Raw genomic sequence first — 25,442 nt, forward strand, 5'->3', positions numbered from 1 at the left:
ACTCCTGGCACCCCCATTCCTACCTACACATTAGCTGGATCATTTGGGGTCTCCCTTGCATTTAGCTTCAGCTTGGAAGCTATCCGCTGAGAGGCAGGGCGGTTGAGCGAGTCCCAAGAAGAGGCTGTGCCCGCCGCGCGACACAAGAGGGCAGTATTTCAACAGGCCTGAGCTTTCCGACGCATCGCGAGCTGTGCTCGCATTATCTCCAGCAAAAAGCCTGTTGGACTGATTATTTCAGCTCAAGAATTTTAGAGTCCAGGGGAGGATGCATTTTAATGACTCCAGGGAACGGATCAAATTAAACACATTATCCCGGATTTTCTTCCCTCGCCTGCTCTCACCCGCCTTCTCCGCGACGTCTGTCGGCGCAGCGTGGGCCCCAGCCGCGTGCCCCGGATCAGCCCCTCTGCAGAGCCGCAGCCCGTGCTAAAAAACGTAGGGCCTCCGCAGCTTGTCTTGGCGCAGATCCTCCAAGGTCACCTTCCAGCAGAATAAACTTAGGAACCGTAGGAAGTTGTGTGCCCGGCCACCGGGTCTGCAGCTGTGCGGAGAAAACAAACCCAGACCCCAAAGCTGGCACAGGCTACGGGGGGGCGACACACTGTTCTTTACATATAGTATCTATAATTCCCCAAGAGCCAGCAAGAATAGTAGTATTGTCTTGTGGTAGATGAGGAAACAGGTTAAAAAAACGTTTTCAAGGTCATGAAACTAGTAAGTGCTGAGCTGGGACTCACCCCAGTTTGTCTGGTCCCAAAGCCTGGAGCATGCATAGTATCTCCCCAGAGCTAAGTCCCATTTCTCTTACCCTTGTAAGTATCCTGTGACACTTGGCCAGAACATGAGGTCACACATCAAAGGGCTTCCATGGTTGGGGTGATGGTGTTGGTGTAGAGGGTCAGGCTGCTTTGTGCACCTTGAGTGTGAACTTCCAAGTTCTATTTATCCTCTGTCCTATGCAGCTCTTGGAATCATCTGGCATTTAATGGGTGCTCACTGCTGCACAGGACAACTTAATTGGATTTAATTAAATTCGTGGCCCCTTGGGTTATTTGGCAGATTTGACAGATTTACTCATGATTTGAAAGAAGTTTGTTTCTGTCTCACCTTTATATAGAAGTTCTTTCTGTGGAGCTTCTTGTTAAAACACTCTCAGAAACCCACAAGTAAGTCTTGTAATTGCTTTCTCAGCTTTCTTCTCACTGATAAGATATGAGTGATTTTTTTTTAAAGGCACCACTAACTAATCAATCAAAACAAACAACTGTAATCTGATTTTAGAGCAATCTGCATGATAAGAGTTGGCCAAGGAGAAATAATTTCCTATCCCGGTGGGATAACATGCAAATGAAATTTCAACTACAGGCTCCCTCGCCTCACAGAATGTCAGAGAAGGAGGTGCCAAGCAGAACGTGTTTATGAATGGGAAAGCCAGTGGTGTCATATTTTCTCTTAGGTTATTCTCAATCTCGTTTTCATAAGGAACAAAACAGCTCTAAACATTTCTAAATATTTCACTCCATATGGCCCAAATCCTAAACTTAAAAATATCTACCCACTGCCCACAGAAAGGTTTTTAAAAGAGAAATAATTGATTTTATTGGACAATTTCCTCAGGAAAATTTTTCCAGGGGTAAAAATCTGGGCTGCCCTCTCAGCAGTGGAGCTGTGTTTACACAAAGGCTGGACAGTTATTATATTAGCCATGTCATGGACAATAATTGCACTTGGTGGAAAGCTGGACCAGAGGACCCCCTAGGGAAGGTTCTGCTGACTCCTTACAAAATCCTTGTAAATGAAGCACATGAGTGGTGATTGCCCTTTAATCGTTAAAAAAATTTTTATTTTAACTTAAAAATTTTTTTTATTGTTTATGTATTTTTGAGAGAGAAAGACAGAGTGCCAGCAGGGGAGGAGCAGAGAGAAAGGGAGACACAGAATCAGAAGCAGGCTCCAGGCTCTGAGCTGTCAGCAAGAGCCCAACATGGGGCTCGAACTCACAAACAGTGAGAACATGACCTGAGTCGAAGTTGGACATTCAACCTACTGAGCCACCCAGGTGCCTCTGCCTTTGACCTTAATAAAATTCATTATATTATCTTGTGAAGAGCCAGGACCAGTGACCAGTGACCTCCTCCACTGTGTTAGAGGGCTCATCCACCTTCCCCAGACCCACTTTCCGACTCCTGCAAGCCGGAACTGGCCACGGGCTGTGAATAAATACTTCAGAGAAGAACGAGAGAAAACTACAGTCGTTAAAAATGGGTCACCGCTAAGAGAAATGGGTTAGGACACAGTAGATGTACCTAAAATGAGCAAGCTCTATAGCTGTTCTTACTATCTTGAAAACCAGCTGGTACATGACAGATGCAATTGTATCAGCTCAAATCCTATAATTCTTTCTTTCAGCGGTGAGCCTAAATGCTGTCCCTCTAGCAAGGGAATGGTGAGGCTGATACACACCGCTCCTCCAAGGCCTGCAGACCCCTGCGAGTTTGTGGTCGCCCCTGGATGAGGGGAGCAGCTGACCCCCACACAGAGCAGCGCCATCATCTTTCCCCTTGCCTGTTTGACCAATATTTCTTCAGTGTCAACTATGTGCCAGGCAAGGTGCTTGGGATACGGCAGTGACAAGGAAGATGAGAGCTTATATTCTAGTGACGGAGACAGACAGCAAAAGAATGAATACATTAGAAAATAATAGCAATAATTGCTATGAAGAAAATAAAACATGAAGGTGGGAAAGTGAGGTCTGGTAACTTCTTGAGGATGGCTGGTGAGAGAGGCCTCTTGGAGGGGTGGCCTGAGGGTTGAGGAAAAGCCAGCCAGGTACAAGTCTGGGCAAGAACATTCCAGGCACAGGAAACAGCAGGTTGGAAGCCCAAAAGGAGGAAAGCTTGGTGTGCTTGACAAACATAAAGACCAGTGTCCTGCATGAGGGAGATGGTGGTATGACATCAGGTCAGAGGGAGAGGCAGCTGTACTAGAACTCGAGAGTGGTTGAATCCTGACCCCCGTCTTGGACTGTGTAGATCCAGCCTCAGTCATATGGATAAAGGACATATCTGGACAGCCACAGCTGCTGAACCTACTGCTTGATTTGAACCTTTCAGGGTACTATTAGGATCCAGCCATAATTACTGTTGGCAGGAATGCCCCACATTCTCTCAGAACGATCCCTCACGTGCAAGCCTTGAATCTGAAAAGTCAGCTGGGGGAAAGAACCACTCGTGTCCTCCATCAACTTTGAAAACCCCTCCAGCATCCATTTTCTCTGATTGTAAGTGCAAGGTTGCCAGTGATTTTTCCCATTATATCTCTGAAACCCGTGTAAGGGTTTTCCTCAGAGTCCCATCAAAACAGCACTCTTTGCCGATGTGAACAATTTTAAAGCATCGTGATATTACATAGCTCACTAAAGAGCGGCCCAGAAGGGGAATGACATCGATGGCTGGGGTTTTAGTACCTCCCGAAGCCTCAAGCCACACAGGGCTCCACCCCCCAGGACAGGTGTTTTTCTCCCCTGACTTTTCTATATTACACTTATATCCTATGTATAAAGGTAGGTGGAAAATTCTTAGTTTCGGAAAATCACTTTGAATGGAAACAGAAGGTATCTGAAGAGAGTCCCACTGGGGCTGGTGCTTTGAGAGAAAGGCCTTCAGACACCAGTGACATGTCATCCATTCGTGGAACAAAATGAGGCCCAGACTTCCCTGCCCCCTTCCCCCCCCCCCCCCCCCGTCTTCCACGGTGGCACTTTCATTTTAGAAGAAAGTGTCCTCCCTGCTTTGGCCTCTGCCCGGCATCCCGGTCTTGCTCCGAGCTGTTAGCCAACTAGTCCTTCCGGGTCACCCCGAGGTGAAGCTCGGCAGCCTGGAAGTTGAATCCCGGCCGTGCTTCTGACAAGCTGTGTGCCTTGGACACACTTCCAGCCATAGGTTTTTCATTCCTAAAGCCTCCTGACTTACTTCACTACCAGTGCTGTGGTTTGACTAGACTTGGACGGTTAATGGCCATCCTGGTATTCGATGGCTGTACTGGGTCGGGCGTTTGGAGTGATTATGAGACCTGTGTGGTGCAGTGTAGGCAAACCCGTGTGCTGACCTAGAATCCTGTGTATTGCTCTTTGCGCTCTTCCTACTTTTCTGTGTGTCTGCAGGCTTCTCCTGGGTTGTCAGAGCATCCAGATAGAAAGAGAAAGAAATGGTTAATAATATTTGTGTTTGTCTGCTTCCCCCCACCTTTTTTTTTTAAGAATCCCTTATTTAAAAAAAACCTTTTTAAAAATGTCTTCATGTATTTTGAGAGAGAGAGAGAGGGAGAGCACGTGGGAGGGGCAGAGTGCCGGAGAGAGAATCCTGAGCAGGCTCTGCCCCATCAGCGCAGAGCCGGATGTGGGGCTTGAACTCAGGAACCGCGAGATCACCACGTGAGCTGAAATCAAAAGTCAACCGAGTGAGCCACCCAGGAGCCGCTTGTTTTTGTTTTCTTTTGTCTGATTTCCAAACTAGGTTATGGGGATTCGTAAAGGAAGCTCCTGAGGGGAGCAAAACATAGTATGTGCCATCACAGAGATTAATAATAGCTGGAGGGAGAGGTTGACACCATGTCTTCCTCCCCAGGAAAGAGTATGAAGGTCATCCGGGGTGAGGATAGGAAGCAGAGGTGATCCTGGACCCAACTGTGGAGGCCGCCAGAGGCTACGTGAGAAAGGTTCTGACTTGAGGGGTGGGGGACACAAATGAGAGCAGTCACTACAGAGAGAGGCAGAGCGCCACACAGCCTCCTGCCCTGCTCGCTGCCTGGGGCTCCCCCAGCAGATGGGCACACACGGAGGCCTGATGTACCTGAGCTTCAACCCACACTGTCCTGTGTGCACCCACCTCTGTCACCGTTCCAGGATACTAGGAAGCTCTTCCCCTCACAAAATAGAGTGAGGGACCTGAATTTATAGAGAGGGGAGTGTTGTAGAGAACAACAACAACAACAGTAACAACAACACCCAAAACGGGGACCAGCGTGTTGCTGGCCAGCGGGGAAAATAAACCTTATTACCCACTTTATGGGATCGGTTATGATTGGTATCAGCACAGGAAGGTGAGCTTAAGGAAGTCCAACATCCTTTCCCCCGACGTTTGGAGGACAGTCCAGGAATGCTGAGAGGCAGGTAAGCAGTCCCACTTGGGGAGCCCAAAACAGGACGCTTTGAGTAGCTTTAGGGCTTCGGTGGCATAAACATGGGTCACGTGGTTTTCTCTTTAACTTTGGGACTTATAGGGCTTTGGCGCACCACATGGCTACTTTTTACAGTGATGCAATTATCTTCTGAGGGGTGAGGTTGGGCTGGCAGCTTTAGGCCTTAGATTTTTAGCAAACAAAACCCAAGAGGATTTTGACCTAGCAGCTAATGGCAGCTTCATCCACAGGCAAGCAGCTGTTTAAAAATTTTTTTTTTAAATGTGTATTTATTTTTGAGAGAGGGACCGACGGAATGTAAGCAGGGGAGAGCCAGAGAGGAGGAAAACACAGACTCTGAAGCAGGCTCCAGACTCTGAGCTGTCAGCACAGAGCCGGATGCGGGGCTTGAGCTCATGAACCGCGAGATCATGACCTGAGCTGAAGTCAGGTGCTTAACCCACTGAGCCACCCAGGCACCACAAGCGGCTGTTTTTATACGGGCGAGGTGGCAAGTGCCAATCTTACAAAAACGCTAGCACTGCCTTGAGCTCAGTAAACAGAGGGAGCTGAGGCAAGGTTGTGATTAGAGGGAAAGAAGAATGTTTTCATATGTCAGCTTTTAGGTCTAGGGAATGGAATAATTTTTTTATTGCTTGGCTGCAAATCTACAGTCCAAGACTTTAAAAAGCAGAGAAGCTGTATTTCATGTGCTCTGAAAATCATTTATGTGTGAGGTTCTAGCTTTAAAAGAATGTGCCAGGCAGAGATAGGCAGTGCTAGGTCAGCCATACAACTTCTGGTCCTCTTTTATACTATTTTGAAAACCCAACAAAGACTATTTCCAGGGATAGAGAGGGGCATGATATAGTGAGAAAGTGGTCAATCCACTGAGAGGAGATAACTATTCTATATGGATAGGAACCCAATAACAGAGATTCAAAATCCATGAAGCAAACGCTCACCCAGCTAAAAGAAGAGGCAAATCCACAATTATGGTTGCAGACTTCAATGCACTTCTCCCAGTAAAAGAAAAAATAGAAAATGAAGGAAGATCTAGAAGTCTTGAATAACATTATCAGTCAAGTTGACCTAACTGCTGTTTATAGAGTACATCATTCCAAAACAGCAGAACACACACTCTTTTCAAAACAGCAAAACATGTTTTCAAACATGAAAGTCATCAAGACTCTGAGTCATAAGTCTCCATAAATTTAAAAGCTCAAATTCATATAAGAGCAGTAAATTAGCACACACATTTCTAATTAGGAATCAATTAGAAATCAACAAGAGAAACATCTTTAAAAAATTCCAAGTTAAAAGCATATTTTAAAAATAACATATGGGTCGAAGATATCACAAAAAATTAATGTTTTTGAAGTGAATGAAATTGAAAGCACAATACATCAAAAAATTTTGGGATGTATTTAGAGCAGGGCTTAGAGGGAACTTTATGGCATTAAATGCTTTGAATATAAAAAAGAAATATTTCAAATAAAAAACCTAACCTTCCACTGTAAGAAACTAGAAAATGAGAGCAAAATAAATCTAAGGCAAAAAGAAGGAAAGAAACAATAGAGAGAACATTGGAAACCCATAAAATAGGAAATGAACAAACAATAGAGAAAAACAATGAAATCAAAAGCTTCTGTAGACTGAGTAATGGTTCCCCAAAGAAGCCCAAGTCTTAATCTCTGGGACTTGGGAATATGTTACTTTACAGGTAAAAGGGACTTTGCAGATGTGATATTTTAAGAATCTTGAACTGGAGAGATTATCCTGGCTTATTGGGGTGGGTCCAATGTAATCACAAGCATCCTTATTAGAGGGGGCAGGAAGTCATGGTTAGAGAAACAATAGTAGAAGCAAGAAGTTGGACGATGCAGGGGGTGGGTCATGGGCCAAAGAATGCAGGTAGGTTCTAGAAACTGAAAAAGGTGAGAAAGTGCATGTTCCCCTCAGACCCTCCAGAAGGAATAGGCCCTGCCAGTACCTTGACTTCAGTTCAGTGAGACTGATTTTGGACTTCTGACTTCCAGAACTGTAAGATAACAAATCTGTATTGTTTTAAGCCACCAAGTTTGTGGTAATTTATCACAGCAGCAATAGGAAACTAATACAATAATCCTTCGAAAGATCAATAAAATAGATAAATTTCTAGTCAGACTTAGCAGGAAATCAAGAGAGAAAATGCAAATTACCAAGATCAGACATGAAAAAGGGGATTACTCTAGATATCAAAAGGGTAATAAAATAATGAATAACATATGAATGAAATGGACAATTCTCTTTAAAAGGTACCAAATTACTGTAGTTGAGTCAAGAAGAAATAGATAACCTACAATGATAAACTATATTTATGAAAGGAATTGAGTTCCTAATTGTAAATCTTACAACAAAAACAGCAACTGCAAGTAAATTCTGGGCCCAGAATTGGCTTCACTGTGAATTTTTACAAATATTTAAAGAAGCTATAACGCTAGTTCTACAGAAATTCTTCCATAAAATGGAATACAAGATGTTACTTCCTGGCTTATTTTAGGGGTCAGCACTATCCTGATGCCAAAATTAGTCAAAAATATTACAAAAGAAGAAAACTACCCATATATAGGTGTAAAAAAATATCAATGCAACTTTTGCAAGTTACATCCAGTAGTATATAAAAAGGATAATAGATAATGACCAAGTAGGGTTTATCCCAGAAATGCAAGTGTGATTCAATATTAGAAATAATCAATAATATAAGTCACCATATTAACAGATAAAGAAGACTATCATAGATGCAGATGGACAATTAGAAACTGAAATTTTAAAATATTTACAATAGCATCGAAAAACATGAAATAATTAACAAATATGTGAGAGATCTGTACACTGAAAACTGAAAAATATTGCTGAGAAAAAAAAAAATTAAAGACCTAAATTGGTAGAGAGATATACCATGTTTATAATCGGAAGACTCAATATTGTTTCCCTGCAAATTGATCTATAAGTCCCAAGCAATATCAGTAGGAATTTCTGCAGGGATTTTATAGAAATTGACAAGGTGATTCAAAATTTTGCATGATAATGCTAAGGCCTAGAATAGACAAAACACTTTTGAAAAAGAAGAATAAAGTTGGAGGACTCCCGCTAATTTTAAGACTTTCTGTAAAGCTACACGTAATAGTGATGGTGGGTGATTGGCATAAGAACAGACATGAATATCAGTGAACCAGAATAGAGTTCAGAAAGAGACTCACACATACATAAGCAATTGATTTTTGACAAAAATACCAAGGTAATTCAATGGAGAAGGAGTAGTTTTTACACAAATGGTGCCAGAACAGACTATATGGGGGAAAAATACTTTGACTTTCCTCTCACACCATATACAAAAATTAACCTGAAATGAATCCTAGACCTAAATATAAGAGCCAAGCCACAAACTTTCTAGAAAAAAAACTTAGGAAAAAAAATTTGTTGTGACCTTTGGGTAGGCAACAATTCTTTAGACAGGAACTTGAGTGTCAAAATGAAAAACTTCTACTCTTTAAAGGCCTTTTTTAAAAAAATGTTTTTTTAATTTAATTTTTTATTTTCAGAGAGAGAGAGAGAGAGAGAGAAGGGGAGGGGCAGAGAGAGAGGGAGAGAGAGAGAGATAATCCCAAGCAGACTCCACGATGTCAGCACAGAGCCCGACTCCGGGCTTGATCCCACAACCCTGGGATCATGACCTGAGCCAAAATCAAGAGTTGGACGTTTAGCTGACTGAGCCCCCAGGCGCCCCAAGGACAGCCTCTTTAAAAAACAGTCTGGCAGTTTCTTAAATAGTTAAATATATATTTACAATATGGACCAGAAATTCTGCTGCTAGGTGTTTATCCAAGAGAATTAAAAAATGTGTTCATAGAAAGACTTGTATGTGTATATTTATAACACTGTTATTCAAAATTGTCTCAAGCTCGACAGTACCCAAATGGCCATTAACTACTGGCAATTGGACAAATTTTGGTACTTCATACTATAATGTTACTCAGGGATAAAATAAGCTGCTACAATACATGCAACAACCTGGATGAATCACAAAAGCATATGGTAAAGTGAATAAAGCCACACCTACAAGATGACATACGCCATGATTCATTTATATAATTCTCTAGAAGAAAAGACCAGACCAGTGAATCCTGTGGACTGTGGGTGCAGGGAGGGTCTTGACTTGAAAGAGACACAAAGGAAATTTTTGAGTGGTGATGAGAAATGTTCTATGTTTTGTTGGTCACGGTGGTTACATGACTATACATTTGTCAAACCTCATTAAATTCCTCCTTAAAAATGATGAATTTTTTTTGTTTCTTTTCTGGGCTGCTACTGCCCAGTGGTTCACAGCTGAAGGTTGTAAGAGAACTATTTACCTTCAAGGTCCTTAGACAACTACTTCTGTCCCATGGAAGAGAGCTCACCTGCAGCTACTGAAAGAACCACAGCCCTACCTAAATATGGAGATTCCTCTAGATGGACTCAGAAGGACTCAGAAGAATAAGAAATTAGGGAGGATGAAATTTGGGACTCATTTTCTTTTGGCTTTGAACACAAAGGCAAGATGGTTTGATTTTGGACTTTAATATTCAGGGAATTTGATTTTTTGGAGTTGTAATTTCAACCTGGGAAATTCGTGATGGAGAAGGTTTATACCCAAATGGAATTTTTTATTATTAATGTATTATTGGAATATCTTTTTTAATGCTTGTTTGTTCATGTATGTATGTACGTATGTATGTATGTATGTATGTATGTATGTGTGTGTGTATGTATGTATGTATTTATTTAGAGAGGGAGTGGGGAGGGGCAGAGAGAGAAGAGAGAGAGAATCCCAAGCAGGCTTCACACTATCAGCCTAGCTGCTGACATGGGGCTCGATGCCATGAGATTACCGTGAGATTACCACCTGAGCCCAAATCAAGAGGCAGGCACTTAACCAACTGAGCCACCCAGGTGCCCCTGGAATATCTTAATGTTGCCATTTAGTTTCACCAAAGAATCTCTGATGAGCTCTTTGGGACAGTGTGGCTGGACCTAATTTAGGATGGGAAATAGAATAAGGAGTGCTCTCGTCAGTATGGCTTTTGAGTTTTAAAATTGATGTTATGACCCACTACGTAGCTTTCTGGGGACAAAAATAATTACTGTGCATTAACAGTCCCATGAAGGAATAGTGGTCAGTATTGAGGGAGAAGCCCCATGAAGCGGCAGCTATACTTTTTGGGTGGACTGCTGACTCCCTCCCCTGGATGGAGGACCACACCTTCACAGAATTAGGGGTTCAACCCAATGGGTTAAGAAGGAAAACAAAAAGCTGAGGAATCATAGGAGGAAACACTCCTTTCTCTTCTTGGCTCCAATGCTTGTCAAGGTTGACAACCACTACCTCAGAGCATGATTCATTGCTTGGGAACTTGCTACAAATGCAGATTCTTAGGCCTCACTGAGACCTGTGGAAGCAGAAACTCATAAGTAGGTCCAGTAATCTGTGTTTATACCAAGCCCTCCAGGTGATTCTGATGCTCAAGTTTGGGAAGCATAGCAGTGGAGAAACTTTGCCGGTCCCTTGCCACATGCTTGACTCTTCTTGGTGAGTGGGGGGAAGGCAGGAGTGACCTGTCAGATGAACGAGTTTGAGAGAAGAAACTGGGCATGTGAGGTGTTTCTGGCACTGCTTTCTTTAGTTCCTTCTGGCTTCTCCTTCTTTGGAAACTGCCTGCCTCTTTTGGCCTATTATCCCCACTATGCAACAAGCCTGAAGGGCAGGCACTGTCCTCAGTCAGAGGGGCTCGAAGCCTGGGAAGTTTAATTTAGGCAACAGTAGTAAGTTTATTTGCCTTTCCTGCCCATGTTTCCCAGAGCTGTACTGTTAATAGTTATTTGCCATCTGTCTGACTCCTGTGTTTATCTCTCCATTGGTTCTGAACTTGGGCAGGGAAGAGGGACAATATTTATTGGGCAGTCCTAACCTAGGGGGCAGTTTTGGTACATTTGCCATCCTTGAATTAGGCTAATTAGGCTGTGAAGAGCCTGCTCTGTGAAGGTGCTTGCGTGTATACATAAGGAATGGGAAGCAAACAAATTATTTCCTGGGTTCTGCTGTCTGAATGCTGTTGCTGCGTTCCTACATGGCTCCACTACCATGAATTTATTTGTTGAAACAGAGTCAAGGAAAAGAATATTATTCACATTATAGGCTGGAGGCGCTCCATCAGAAATTAATCAAGAGTAAAGTGACAAAGACTTAAGGTAGTTCATTATGTTGTCTGTTAGACCCAGATGTGCCCCCAAAAGTAGTGGCTTGTGTCGACCTTTGGATTCTCTGTGGAAAATATATGGACTATACTATGACCCATTTATGATCACTGACAATCAAAAGTCACCCTTGCTTAGAAGAGATCTAAAATGGAAGACATGTCCAAAACTGGATAGAGGCAAGCAGCCAGAAGACATCTCCAACTTGATTTCTAAGTTTTCCCCTCCTATGACAATACGTTGTGATTCACTATGCAACTTATTTTCTTTTTATGGCCTTTGGGTCTCTAAGATTAAAGTAGCTACATGTCAATACATTCTATATTTTCATTATTTCAACCAAACGGTGCCACTTCCCAAGATTAATTATTGAAGTTTGGATGAGGACACAGCCTCAGGGAAGAAGATAAAATATAAGGGAAGTTAGGTTCAGGCTTTTGTGTACCATTGAATCTTTTCCCAGTGGATTGGTCCCCGAACTTTTCCCCTAAAATAAGATTGGGTCAGCATCAGGCATTATAGGCATTAACATGCAGAACCTAGAAATAGAAATAATCTAGCACAATTGCCCACTAGGATTCTGTGGAAATTGGCCCTAATCCCACTAGGATTATTTGTAAACTGTGTAAACTGTATAATCTGGCCCAGCACTGAGGCCCATCTTTATGATGGATTAAGTAAAGGGGTGCCTGAGTAGGTCAGTCGATTAAGCGTCCGACTCTTGATTTCGGCTGAGGTCATGATCTCACAGTTCATGGGTTTGAGCCCCGTATTGGGCTTTGCGCTGGCCTGCTTGGGATTCTCCCTCTCTCTCTTCCTTGTTTGCTCACACTCTGTCTCAAAAAAAATAAATAAGCTTAAAAAGATGGAGTAAGAAGGCTAAAAATGATGGCAAGATTCATCAACGTTAACATCTAGAAAGAAAATCAGACCAGAAATTTTTGACAGTCTATCCTTGGCTTATAAACATGTTATACTGATTGTATTCTCACATTTCCTTTATTGTCAGTTGTTGAGAACTTAAAAAGCTTAAAAGCCATTTTCTTTCTTTTCTCTTTCTTTTCTTTTTATTTGTAGATGGTATAATTTTGAACCACAAATTATAATGCAACTGAGAAATTATTGAAAATTAAGAACATTCAGTGAGGTGCCTAGTTTCACAAATATGTAATTAAAAATGGCTTTCTATGTAAGAGCAATAACCGATTAGAAAAATGCAATGAAAAAACCAGTTACAAGAACAAAATTGTACAGAACTTACATGAAGAAAATGAGAAAAATTTACTCAGGAATATAATACCTTAATAAATGAAAAGGCATGTTTCTGGATGAGAAACAAAATTTGTAAAGCTAATGAGTTTTCCCAAGTAGTTTATAGGATTAACCTATTTCAGTCAAAATCCTAATGTAAAACTTTAGAAAACATAAAAAGAATAAAACTGATCCGGAGTCTTTGGAATAATATACCACAGGCTGGGTCCTGGGAAGGCACTGGTGGCCTTGCCTCTGAGCAGACAAATCAGGAAAGTCTGGCTATCAGGTGGTCAAAGAGAACAAATATCCCCTACAACGAAGACACTGCATTCTTTTTGATTACCGAGTAATACTTCATTGTATGTATATATACCACATCTTCTTTATCCATTCACTCATCAATGGACATTTGGGCTCTTTCCATTCTTTGGCTATTGTTGAGAGTGCTGCTATAAACATGGGGGTGCATGTGTCTCTTCAAAACAGCACACCTGTATCCCTTGGATAAATACCTAGCAGTGCAATTGCTGAGTCATAGGGTAGTTGTATTTTTAGTTTTTTGAGGAACCTCCATGCTGTTTTCCAGAGTGGCTGCACCAGCTTGCATTCCCACCAACAATGCAAAAGAGATCCTTTTTCTCCACATCCTCACCGACATCTGTTGCTGCCTGAGTTGTTAATGTTAGCCATTCTGACAGGTGTAAGGTGGTATCTCACAGTGGTTTTGATTTGTATTTCCCTGATGATGAGTGATGTTGAGCATTTTTTCATGTGTCGGTTGGTCATCTGTATGTCTTCTTTGGAGAAGTGCCTATTCATGTCTTTTGCCCATTTCTTCACTGGATTATTTGTTTTTTGGGTGTTGAGTTTGATCAGTTCTTTATAGATTTTGGATACTAACCCTTTATCTGATATGTCGTTTGCAAATATCTTCTCCCATTCTGTCAGTTGCCTTTTACTTTTGCTGATTGTTTCCTTCGCTGTGCAGAAGCTTTTTATTTTGATGAGGTCCCAGTAGTTCATCTTTGCTTTTGTTTCCCTTGCCCCTGGAGACGTGTTGAGTAAGAAGTTGCTGCAGCCAAGATCAAAGAGGTTTTTGCCTGCTTTCTCCTTGAGGATTTTGATGGCTTCCTGTCTTACATTGAGGTCTTTCATCCATTTTGAGTTTATTTTTGTGTCTGGTGTGAGAAAGCGGTCCAGGTTCATTCTTCTGCATGTCGCCGTCCAGTTTTCCCAGCACCACTTGCTGAAGAGACTGTCTTTATTCCATTGGATATTCTTTCCTGCTTTGTCAAAGATGAGTTGGCCATACGTTTGTGGGTCCATTTCCGGGTTCTCTGTTGCATTGATGTGAGTGTTTGTTCTTGTGCCAGTACCATACTGTCTTGATGATTACAGCTTTGTACTATAGCTTGAAGTCTGGGATTGGATGCCTCCTCCTTTGGTTTTCTTTTTCAAGATTGCTTTGGCTATTTGGGGTCTTTTCTGGTTCCATACAAATTTTAGGATTGTTTGTTCTATCTCTGTGAAGAATGCTGGTGTTATTTTGATAGGGATTGCATTGAATATGTAGATTGCTTTGGGTTGTATCGACATTTTAACAATATTTGTTCTTGCTATCCAGGAGCATGGAATCTTTTTCCATTTTTTGGTGTCATCTTCAATTTCTTTCATAAGCTTTCTATAGTTTTCAGCGTATAGATTTTTCACCTCTTTGCTTAGATTTATTTCTAGGTATTTTATGGTTTTTGGTGCAACTGTAAATGGGATGGATTCCTTGATTTCTTTTTCTGTCGCTTCATTGTTGGTGTATAGGAATGCAACTGATTTCTGTGCGTTGATTTTATATCCTGTGACTTTGCTGAATTCATGAATCAGTTCTAGCAGTTTTTTGGTGGAATCTTTAGGGTTTTCCATATAGAGTATCATGTCATGTGTGAAGAGTGAATGTTTGGCCTCCTCCTGGCCAATTTGGATGCGTTTTATTTCTTTGTGTTGTCTGGTTGCAGAGGCTGAGACTTCCAACACTATGTTGAATAACAGTGGTGAGAGTGGACATCCCTGTCTTGTTCCTGACCTTAGGGGGAAAGCTGTCAGTTTTTCCCCATTGAGGATGATATTAGTGTTGGGTCGTTCATATATGGCTTTTATCATCTTGAGGTATGCTCCCTCTATCCCTACTTTCTTAGGGTTTTTATCAAGAGAGGATGCTGTATTTTGTCAAATGCTTTCTCTGCATCTATTGAGAGGATCATATGGTTCTTGTCCTTTCTTTTACTGATGTGATGAATCATGTTAATTGTTTTGTGGATACTGAACCAGCCCTGCATCCCAGGTATAAATCCCACTTGGTCGTGGTGAATAATTTTTTTAATGTATTGTTGGAGCCGGTTGGCTAATATCTTGTTGAGGATTTTTGCATCCATATTCTTCAGGGATATTGGTCTATAGTTCTCCTTTTTAGTGGGGTCTCTGTCTGGTTTTGGAATCAAGGTAATGCTAGCTTCATAGAAAGAGTTTGGAAGTTTTCCTTTCATTTCTATTTTTTGGAATAGCTTCAAGAGAATAGGTGTCAACTCTTCCTTAAATGTTTGGTAGAATTCCCCCGGAAAGCCATCTGGCCCTAGACTCTTGTTTTTTAGGAGATTTTTGATTACTAATCTGATTTCCTTACTGGTTATGGGTCTGTTCAAATTTTCTATTTCTTCCTGTTTCAGTTTTGGTAGTGTATATGTTACTAGGAATTTGTCCATTTCTTCCAGATTGCTCATTTTATTGGCATATAATTGTTCATAATATTCTCTTATTATTGTTTTTATTTCTGCTGTGTTGGTTGTGATCTCCCCTCTTTCATTCTTGATTTTACTTATTTGGGTCCTTTCCTTTATCTTTTTGATCAGACTGGCTAGTGGTTTATCAATTTTGTTAATTCTTTCAAAGAACCAGCTTCTGGTTTTATTGATCTGCTCTACTGTTTTTTTGGTTTCAATAACATTAATTTCTGTTCTAATCTTTAGTATTTCCTGTGTTCTGCTGGTTTTGGGTTTTATTTGGTGTTCTTTTTCCAGCTCCGTAAGGCATAAGGTTAGGTTTTTTATCTGAGATCTTTCTTCCTTCTTTAGGAAGGCCTGGATTGCTATATACTTTGCTCTTGTGACTGCCTTTGCTGTATCCCAGAAGTTTTGGGTTGTGGTGTTATCATTTTCATTGACTTCTATATACTTTTTAATTTCCTCTTTAACTTCTTGGTTAGCCCATTCATTCTTTAGTAGGATGTTCTTCAGTCTCCAAGTATTTGTTACCTTTCCAAATTTTTTCTTGTGGTTGATTTCAAGTTTCATAGCGTAGTGGCCTGAAAATATGCACATATGATCTCGATCTTTTTGTACTTACTTAGGGCTGACTTGTGTCCTAGTATATGGTCTATTTTGTAGAACGTTCCATGTGCACTAGAGAAGAGTGTATATTCTGCTGCGTTAGGTTGAAATGTTCTGAATATACCTGTTAAGTCCATCTGGTCCAGTGTGTCATTCAAAGCCATTGTTTCCTTGTTGATTTTTTGATTAGATGATCTGTCCGTTGCTGTGAGTGGGGTGTTGAAATCTCCTATGATTATGGTATTACTATCAAGGGGTTTCTTTATGTTTGTGATTAATTGATTTATATATTTGGGTGCTCTCACATTTGGCACATAAATGTTTACAATTGTTAGGTCTTCTTGGTGGATAGACCCCATTATGATATAATGCCCTTCTGCATCTCTTGATACAGTCTTTATTTTAAAGTCTAGATTGTCTGATATAAGTATGGCTACTGTGGCTTTCTTTTGTGGACCATTAGCATGATAGATGGTTCTCCATCCCCTTATTTTCCATCTGAAGGTGTCTTTAGGTCTAGAGTGGGTCTCTTGTAAACAGCATATAGATGGATCTTGTTTTCTTCTCCATTCTGTTACCCTATGTCTTTTGATTGGAGCATTGAGTCCATTGATGTTTAGAGTGAGTACTGAAAGATACGAATTCATTGCCATTATGTTGCTTGTGGAGTTGGAGTTTCTGGTGGTGTTCTCTGGTCCTTTCTAATCTTTGTTGCTTTTGGTGTGTGTGTATGTATGTATGTATGTATGTATGTATGTATGTATTTGTATTTTCATCTTTTCTCCCCTGAGAGTGTCCCCCTTAAAATTTCTCGCAGGGCTGGCTTAGTGGTCACAGACTCTTTTAATTTTTGTTTGTCTGGGAAACTTTTTATCTCTCCTTCTAGTTTGAATGACAGCCTTGCTGGAGAAAGAATCCTTGGCTGCATATTTTTCTGATTCAGCACACTGAATGTATCCTGCCACTCCTTTCTGGCCTGTCTGGCCGGTCAAGTTTCTGTGGACAGGTCTGCTGCAAACCTGATCTGTCTTCCGTTGTAGGTTAGGGACTTTTTTTCCCTTGCTGCCTTCGTGATTCTCTCCTTGCCTGAGTATTTTGTGAATTGACTATGATATGCCTTGTTGATGGTTGGTTTTTGTTGAATCTAATGGGGGTCCTCTGTGCTTTCTGGATTTTGATGTCTGTGTCTTTCCCCAGGTTAGGAAGGTTTTCTGCTATGATTTGCTCCCATAACCGTTCTAAGCCTATTTCTCTCTCTTCCTCTTCTGGGACCCCTATGATTCTGATGTTCCTTTTTAATGAGTCACTGATTTCTCTAATTTGCAAATTGTGCTCTTTTGCCTTCATCTCCCTCGTTTTTTCTGCTTCATTATTCTCCATAAGTTTGTCCTCTGTATTGCTGATTCTCTGTTCTGCCTCATCCATCCTTGCCACCACGGCATCCATTCGTGATTGCAGCTCACTTAAAGCATTTTTTATTTCATCCTGACTAGTTTTTACTTCTTTTATCTCCGCAGAAAGGGATTCTAATCTTTTTGACTCCAGCTAGTATTCTTATTACCGGATTCTAAATTCTGGTTCAGACATCTTGCTTGTATCTGTGTTGGTCAAGTCCCTGGCTGTCGTGTCTTCCTGCTCTTTCTTTTAGGGTGAATTCCTTCGTTTTGTTATTTTGCAGAGAGAAAAAGAATTGAGGTAGAAAAAATTAAAATTAAAAATATTAAAACTAAAAAATTAAAAACACACACAAAAACAATTGAATAAATGATTATAGATCCTAGGTGTGTTTTGGCTGGGGTGTTGTAATTGGCTTGAGAGACTAGAGAAAAAAGGGGAAAGAAGAAAAAAAAAGAAATCGTTTGACAATTTGAAAATATGAATACACTGAAGTAGACTAAAATGAGATGATGGGAGTAAACTAGAATTTGAAAAAATTTCCACAAAAGTAAAAAATATAGTAGAAAAAAAGTAAAGAAAAATATTTTTAATAAAAATTACAAATGAAAATGAATTTTTTCCCTTTCTGTATTCAAGAAAAAGAAAAGAAATGAAAAGAGAAAAAAGAGGGAAAAAAGAAGGAAATCATTTGAAAATTTGAAAAAGTGAATACATTGTAGTAGACTAAAATAAAATGATGGACGTAAAATAGAATTTGAGAAAATTTATATAAAAGCAACAAATATAGTAAAAAATTAAAGAAAAATATTTTTAATAGAAATTGAAGGTAAAAATGAAATTTTTCTTTTTCAGCATTCAAGAAAAAGAAATGAAAAAGAGAAAAAAGAAAAAAAACAAAAGGAAATCGGTTGAAAATCTGAAAAAGTGAATACACTTAAGTAGACTAAAATAAAATGATGGAAGTAAAATAGAATTTGAAAAAATTTACACAAAAGTAAAAAATATAGTAAAAAAAGTAAAGAAAAATATTTTTAATAAAAATCGAAAATAAAAATGAATTTTTTCTCTTTCTGTATTCAAGAAAAAGAAAAGAATGAAAAAGAGAAAAAAAAGAAAATTGAATAGATGGACCTGCTAACAGATTGCTATAGGACTGAAATTACTCGTTTTTTCCTAGAAGTCAGTCTATGTAGCGCTTTATAGTCCATAAACTAGGCGATGAGAGTTGTGTTCTTGAAGAGCGAGATTGGCACAGTTGGGGAAGGTTTAGTGTAATCACTCCCTTCTCCACTAGATGGCGCTGCTAGCCTACTGGGGTGGAGTGCTGTGGTGCTGATAGGTGCATATGCGCATGCGCCGCAGAGGTGAAAATGGCGTCACCCAGTTATCTGGTCTCTAGTATGGGAATTCTGTTCTCTCTGATCAGCAGTCGCACACCCGTCCTCTGTCTTCAGCTTTCATCCACTCCCCGCTTCTTCACTGTCCGTGACCAAGCCCCAGGCAGTACCTCTCTCCCGAGTTTTGTTTCAGATGCGGCTGTTTTCCCCGGCCCCTTCTAAAGGAACTCGGCTTTGACCCGCTCCGCCCCTCTGCAGGAGGGTCTCACAGAGCAATGGCCGAATGAGCAATGGCCGAATGCCGGCTGCACCCAGGAACGCTTGCTGGACCCTGCTGCTGCCGGTGCCCCAAGACTTTGGCCAGGTGCCAGCCCGCCCCAGAAAAAGTTCGTGAGATAGTGTAGCAGCAGCTTTTCAGGGATTATGGAAAATCACAACACACATCTGGTACCAGGCTTCACCCTTAACGACCTTGTTACAGCACCAGCGAATGTGGCCATTTTCTGGGGTCTGCTGGGACCAGGTGGCTTCAACCGTCTCTACCAAATGTCATTCCAGCAATGGAACCGCTTTTCCCCGTGTGGCCCGCGAGAACCTCCTGGACCCCACTCCATTCCTGGGGATTCGCCTTTCCCACCAGAGCACTGCCAGGTATGGACCTGCAGAGTTGCAGGCTCTGCACTCCCCTTGTTTACAGTTTTAATGGAATTTAAACCCTCTCCTTTCTCCTTTCTCCTTTCCCCTTTCTCCCTTTTTAGATTAGTCCCTCCAGCTGTTTCCAATTTTCCACTTTCTCTCTAGCTGCTTTTGGGGAGGGGTGCTTTTCCTGTATTCTCCCCACCCCCGTCTCCATCCTCTCTCCGTTGCCAAAAAAAACCTCCCTTCGCGCGGCTTCTCGCTCCCCAAGTTCACCTCTCCATGCTGCGTACCTGCTGAATTCTGTAGTTCAGGTTGTGGAGATTGTTGTGTTAATCCTCCAATCAGTTTTCTAGGTGTGCAGAATGGTTTAGTGTTGGTCTGGCTGTATTTCATGGACGCGAGACACACAAAAAACTTCCAGGTAGTTCTGCCCATTAAAGTACTTTTTAAGAGGGGAAAAAATGTTTCCCAAAGGTAACCAAGCCAGAGTTGAAAGAGAGAGCAGAAGGAGGGATGAGGGTTAGTGTGTGTGTGCATGTGTGTGTGTTGATATGAGAAATAGAGTTGCTTAGATAGAATTAACTGAGTCTGAAACCTGGAAAGTCCCAAGAAAAGTGGGAGGAGTGGCCTGGGCAGTCCCCCAGAAGAAATTTACCAAAGAAGAGAAAGACAATTTGGTTGATCGAGATAGATACATAATTTCTTTTTAAAAAATGTTTACTTATTTTTGAGAGAGAAAAAGCACAAGCAGGGGAGAGGCAGAGAGAGAGAGAGAGAGAGAGAGAGAGAGAGAGAGAGAGAGAAAGAGAGAGAATGAATCCGAAGCAGGCTCCAGGCTCTGAGCTGTCAGCACAGAGCCAGTCATGGGGCTCAAACCCATTGACTGTGAGATCATGACCTGAGCTGAAGTCGGATGCTCAACTGACTGAGCCACCCAGGTGCCCCTAATACATAATTTCTTAAATTACTCCTAGACAGTATTTACCCAGAACTGTATCACTTCTTTAAAAAAATTTTTTTTTAATGTTTATTTTTATTTTTGATAGAGAATGAGAGAGAGCGAACGAGCAGTGAGGCAGGGGCAGAGTGTCACTTCTTGATTTGGGGGAAAACTCTAGAAGATTTCAGGAGGCTGGATGTTGTTGCTTTGCAAATGTATCCATGCATATGAGAGCTCATAAGGTGAATGTTCATAACTAGGAGCATGCAAACAAATTGATTTGCATATCAGCGAGACCAGCTAAGTTTTAGTAATTCCAGTTCTTTGTAACCTTGGGTATTATTTGGAGGCAAATCAGAAGCTTCTAGATCTTTATGGTGACTTGCAGCCACTACCAAATTTTTGGCCTGGGTTGATTTTGCCCTCTTTGTATGGGCTCAGCCAGCAACTTGGTGTTGTGGCAGTCGGGGGAAAGAACTCTTGCCTTTTTACAAATTGTTCATGAATTTTCAAGTGGGCCTGTTGGCCACTGATAGTGGCAGCTTCCTTAGACCTCCTACTGGATAATACCCTTGGACACGGTTGCTGGAGAGGCAGTAAATGAACTGAACTCCTTGTCCAGCACGTCAGATCAAAAGCAAACAGGCAGGGCTGTGCCAAGTTTAATTCACAAAATAGCCCCAAGGAAATGAATGCAAGTGTAAACCTGACCGCTCTCTGTGAGCATAAGCAGTCCCTATCTGTTTGGTGACGACATCCCTTGCAGAGCAAATCGTCCCGGAGCTGAAAACCAATTTGAGACAAGGCAGATATGTAGGGGTCAGCACTCAGGTAGGAGTTGTCTGTCATAGCAAAGTGTCAGAGAGAGCCTCAGCTGACAAGAGACCAGAACCACCATAGGATTCATTTCTCAATTGCAAGGAGATAAGTATGAAATGCATATAACTTAGAGAGATTCATTATTAGCAATCAAATTCCTTTTGTAAACACAACATTGCATTCCTCCTTGCAAGGCTGTGCCTTTTGCTAACCAAGTCTCTCAGACTGGGCTAGCTCTGAGTCACTCAAATGAACTTCCAGAGACTTTCAGAGGAAAGTCCTGAATCCAGCTGAAAGAGGGACAAACATGTTTAAATGGAAAATTGGATCCTCCTATCTGAGGACATCTGGCATTTCTAATTTGGTTTACTTATTTGCAAATGAAACTTTCTACAAAGATCTAATGGAGAAACTCAACAGTAAGGTTTTTTATTTATTCCTGTGAATATCAGCAACAGTGAAAGTTCTTACCCCAAAGTTAATACAGAGGAGCTGTCCTGATTAATAATGTTAAGTACTTACAAAGCCCCAAGCAATGTCAGGAAATTTTGTGATAAACACACATGTATAAAGATAGAGCACATTTTGCTGCATTTTTGGTCTAATCTGCCCTATCAGAGTCAGGCCTTTGGGACACTACGATGTCATTTTTATGAAGGTAAAATCGTCAGCGGTGCCTTAGCATTCAGGGTTAGCATCTATTCTGATCTTTTTCTTTTTCTTCTCCTCTACCTTTTGTATTATTATTCTGCCTTCCTCGCTCATCCTTGGGAAGCAGGCTTCCAGATCACTCCAGTGATGAGTGGATGATTGATGGGGTCTGTCCCTTTGAGGATTATTTTGTCTTCTTCCTTTCCATCAAGTCCCTTTAGGTTTCAAATCATAGGCCTAGGGATAATCTCCCCACTCCCCATCTTTATCCCCTCTGCACATCTCTGGCATCTAGCTTTGTACAAAGGCTAACACAAAATTGTCACACTTTGTGAAACTCTTTGGAGGTACCTGCAAAAGCTGGTCATGTGCAAGCCCTGTGGCCCAGCAGTTCTACCACATGTGTGCCCAACCAAAACATGCACGTGTGCACAGAACCACGTGTGAGTGCTCATGCCAGTGCTCTTCAGAATAGTAAAAACCACCGGGGTGCCTGGCTGGCTCAGTAGGAAGAGCATGTGACTCTTGATCTCCGGGTCAAGAGTTCAAGCCCCATGTTGGGTGTAGAGATTACTTACATAAATAAGCTTAAAAAAAAAAAAAGAATAGTAAAAACCCAGAACTAACCCATCATAAGAAGGCAGTTAAAAATTGTAACATATTTATAGGTAAGATACAGCAATGAGAATGAACAAACTGCAACTAAGAATGTGAATTACCTCCACAAAAATAATGTTGAGTCAAAGAATCCATCCACACAGTAGAGTATATACTACTATGAGTATATATGAGTATACACATACTAGAGTAAGTGTGTGTATTTCAAAAATAGGCAAAACTAATTTATGGTGTTAGAAGTCAGGATAGTAGTGGCAGGGGTCAGACACTAGGGGTGGGTGTCGAAGAGTAGGGGTGGGGGTCTGATAGTAGGAGTGGGGGTCAGATAGAGGTGAGGGTCAGATTGTGACAGGAAGGAGACACCGCTAGGGCTTCTAGGATGCCAAGATGGGGGTGCCTGGGTGGCTCAGTTGGTTAAGCATGGGACTCTTGGTTTTGGCTCAGTTCATGACGATCTCATGTTCGAGCCCTGCTTTGGGCTCTGTGCTGACAGCATGGAGCCTGCTTGGGATTCTCTCCATCCATCCCCCTCTCTCTTTCTCTCAAAATAAACAAACATTAGGAAACCAAGATAATCTGTTTCTTGATCTAAGTGCTTGCTATATAGTTGTGTTCACTGTGTATAATTTTCCATTTGTATGTTATATTATAATAAAATCTCTTTTACTGTAAAAGGGAAAACTCAAACACTGAAAACTGAAAACCATTCTGAGATACATTTATCTTTTTCCAAAAATGAAACCTTTCCCTACAAAACTTAACCAAACAGTAAACTCAGTTCCATCACTGAACAAGCTATCCTTGGCTATTCTCTCAGTAGTCACTGGTAGGGCTTTGCACCCAGCTAAAAGCATTTCTCGAATTGGTAAGTGTAATACCTATAAAAATTCAACAAATATTTGAGAGACTATTGTGTGCTAGGCATTGTGTCAGTTATGGGGGTTAAAACAATGGACAAAACCCAGTCCTGCCCTCAGTGAACTCCTTGTCTATTCTACTTCTAGACTTCCCTACTCTCCTGCCTTCCTCGACCCATATCCCACACAGTCCCCATCCCACACAGTCTGTTGAGCCTTACCATGTTTCTCTCTCTTCCTCTCTTTTCTTCTTTGAATACACCAGCTTTCCACTCATGGAACCATACTTTGATGGAGTTGAAATTGCTAGGGCACTGAGGCAAGAAGCCAACCGAGAACTGGATTTCAGATGTCGCTAGTCATGTACCCCTCCCACCTCCCAGATGCATGGATCTCCACCATCACTACTACTGTCCGGCTACTCATTGCTAACACTAAGCTGGTACCTGAAAACTCAGTTCTTACATGCACAACTCTGGATGTTGTATTAGCCTTTCACGTTGCTATATGACCAGTTAATACACCAAAGTAATTTGAAGAATTATATCCAAGTGGCAGAAAACATTCAGCCATCATGCAGATGTGCTCACTAGTAAAGTAAGAATTTTTAAAAATGTGCCTGTTATTTAGATGCTGAGGTATTCTAACTTGGTGGTTTGAACCCTGGAGTCCTTGGATTCCCCAGGTAGGAAGCAGGTCTTTAAATTATTTGTAGTATGTTAAGAAGCCTTACAAAAATTGCACACATACCCACAATAAGGTTTACAGGTGAGGTAAAAGGTGAATTTTTATGTCTGATTAGAAATAAATAACTTTGTGTACTATACTTAGCTACTGCATGTTGATTACAGGTTCTGATTGGCAGTTTTCCATAACTTTTATGCATGAAATTGGTAAACAAATTAATAATTACTTAACAGAGGGAGTTTCCCTGAAAGATCAGTTTCAAAGTGTGTGTGTATGTGTGTGTGTGTGTGTGTGTGGTGGGAGTGTCCCTGGCGTTAACAAAATCATAAAATAATAAAATGGCTTTCTGGTAGTGAGAAATTTGGCAACTAGTGATCTAGTTTAAGGCAGCTTGCCCTTCTGTAGGGCCAGCAGAGGGCGCTGGAATTAAATTATTCCCTTTTAAGCCATTCTTGTTTCAAGGACACAAGCTAACAAAGGAGAAGATGGCTAGGATGAAGGAGGAGGCCCCTGCAGATTGGAGAGTGACCATGCAGGGATAGCAAGTCCATCTCATGGGAGAGGTTTTAAGAAGTAGGGGATGTAACACACAACAAGGAAGGAACAGTTTCTTGGTGGCAGTTCTGTTTTTACTATGATCTATAATTGCCCACAATTTTTCAGAAATAGACCCTCCCCAGTGTCTGTCCACTTAGGGCATAGCTCAATGGATAAGCCCACCTCTGACCTCCTGAAGTGTCATTTCCATCAAAGGGAGCAGAGGTCTGAACACGTTAAAACAATGAAGTTGTCTTGATATTTCTGGGCTTGGTTCTTCCTCCTCCTCTCCCTACTCTTCCTCCAAGGGTGACCCTGGCAGAATTAATTCAGGCATTAGTAAGTAGGAAAGGGAGGTTCTTTTTGGCCAAGGGTTATAAATCTCCCATTACTTTCTGCCCACAATGTACAAGGAAGGTGCGGTTTGCTCTCTCATCCTGAAGGAGGCTCTGCTGCAGGGAGCAATGTGGTCAGGGCGGTCTGGACTCTATCGTTTCATTTCCTCTACATGACTGATTATCTCTTTCTGGAAAAAACTGAACATGGGTCATCTTGTCTCATTGCTTTTTATAACCACACATTCTACTGATTACTATTCTACAGATTCACATCGAGTTTCATTAGGGCACTTAACCTGCATAATTATAAGAATTCTTGTACTCATCATTTCTTCACATTTTAAATGTTCCCAGTGTTGAAATTTGTTTACTCCAGCTGGATACTTGACTTTCAAGCTGATTATATTTATTTGAACTTTTAAAAATGTGACTTTTTGAAATAAGTACTCTCTCACTGGAATTGTAACCCTTGTGTTCTGAGCCCATGGAAGAGAACCAGAGTGGGCAAGATCCTTGGAGGTAGTCTGTAACCC

General features: G+C 41.3%; 1 long non-coding RNA gene across 2 annotated transcripts in view; it reads left to right on the forward strand.

The window, feature by feature from the left end:
* LOC106987406 (uncharacterized) overlaps positions 1-25,442 on the forward strand; it is a 106,866-nt gene that overhangs the window by 10,198 nt on the left and 71,226 nt on the right. The window contains exon 1 of one of the 2 annotated variants that reach the window (XR_008299321.1): positions 14,915-19,474. The exons of the other annotated variant lie outside the window; for it this stretch is intronic. This is a non-coding gene — a long non-coding RNA (uncharacterized LOC106987406). Of the gene's footprint in view, positions 1-14,914; positions 19,475-25,442 lie in introns of those variants that run through there. 2 annotated transcript variants of the gene reach the window in all.

Source organism: Acinonyx jubatus, chromosome B3, assembly GCF_027475565.1.
Source record: "Acinonyx jubatus isolate Ajub_Pintada_27869175 chromosome B3, VMU_Ajub_asm_v1.0, whole genome shotgun sequence".
NCBI lineage: Eukaryota > Metazoa > Chordata > Mammalia > Carnivora > Felidae > Acinonyx > Acinonyx jubatus.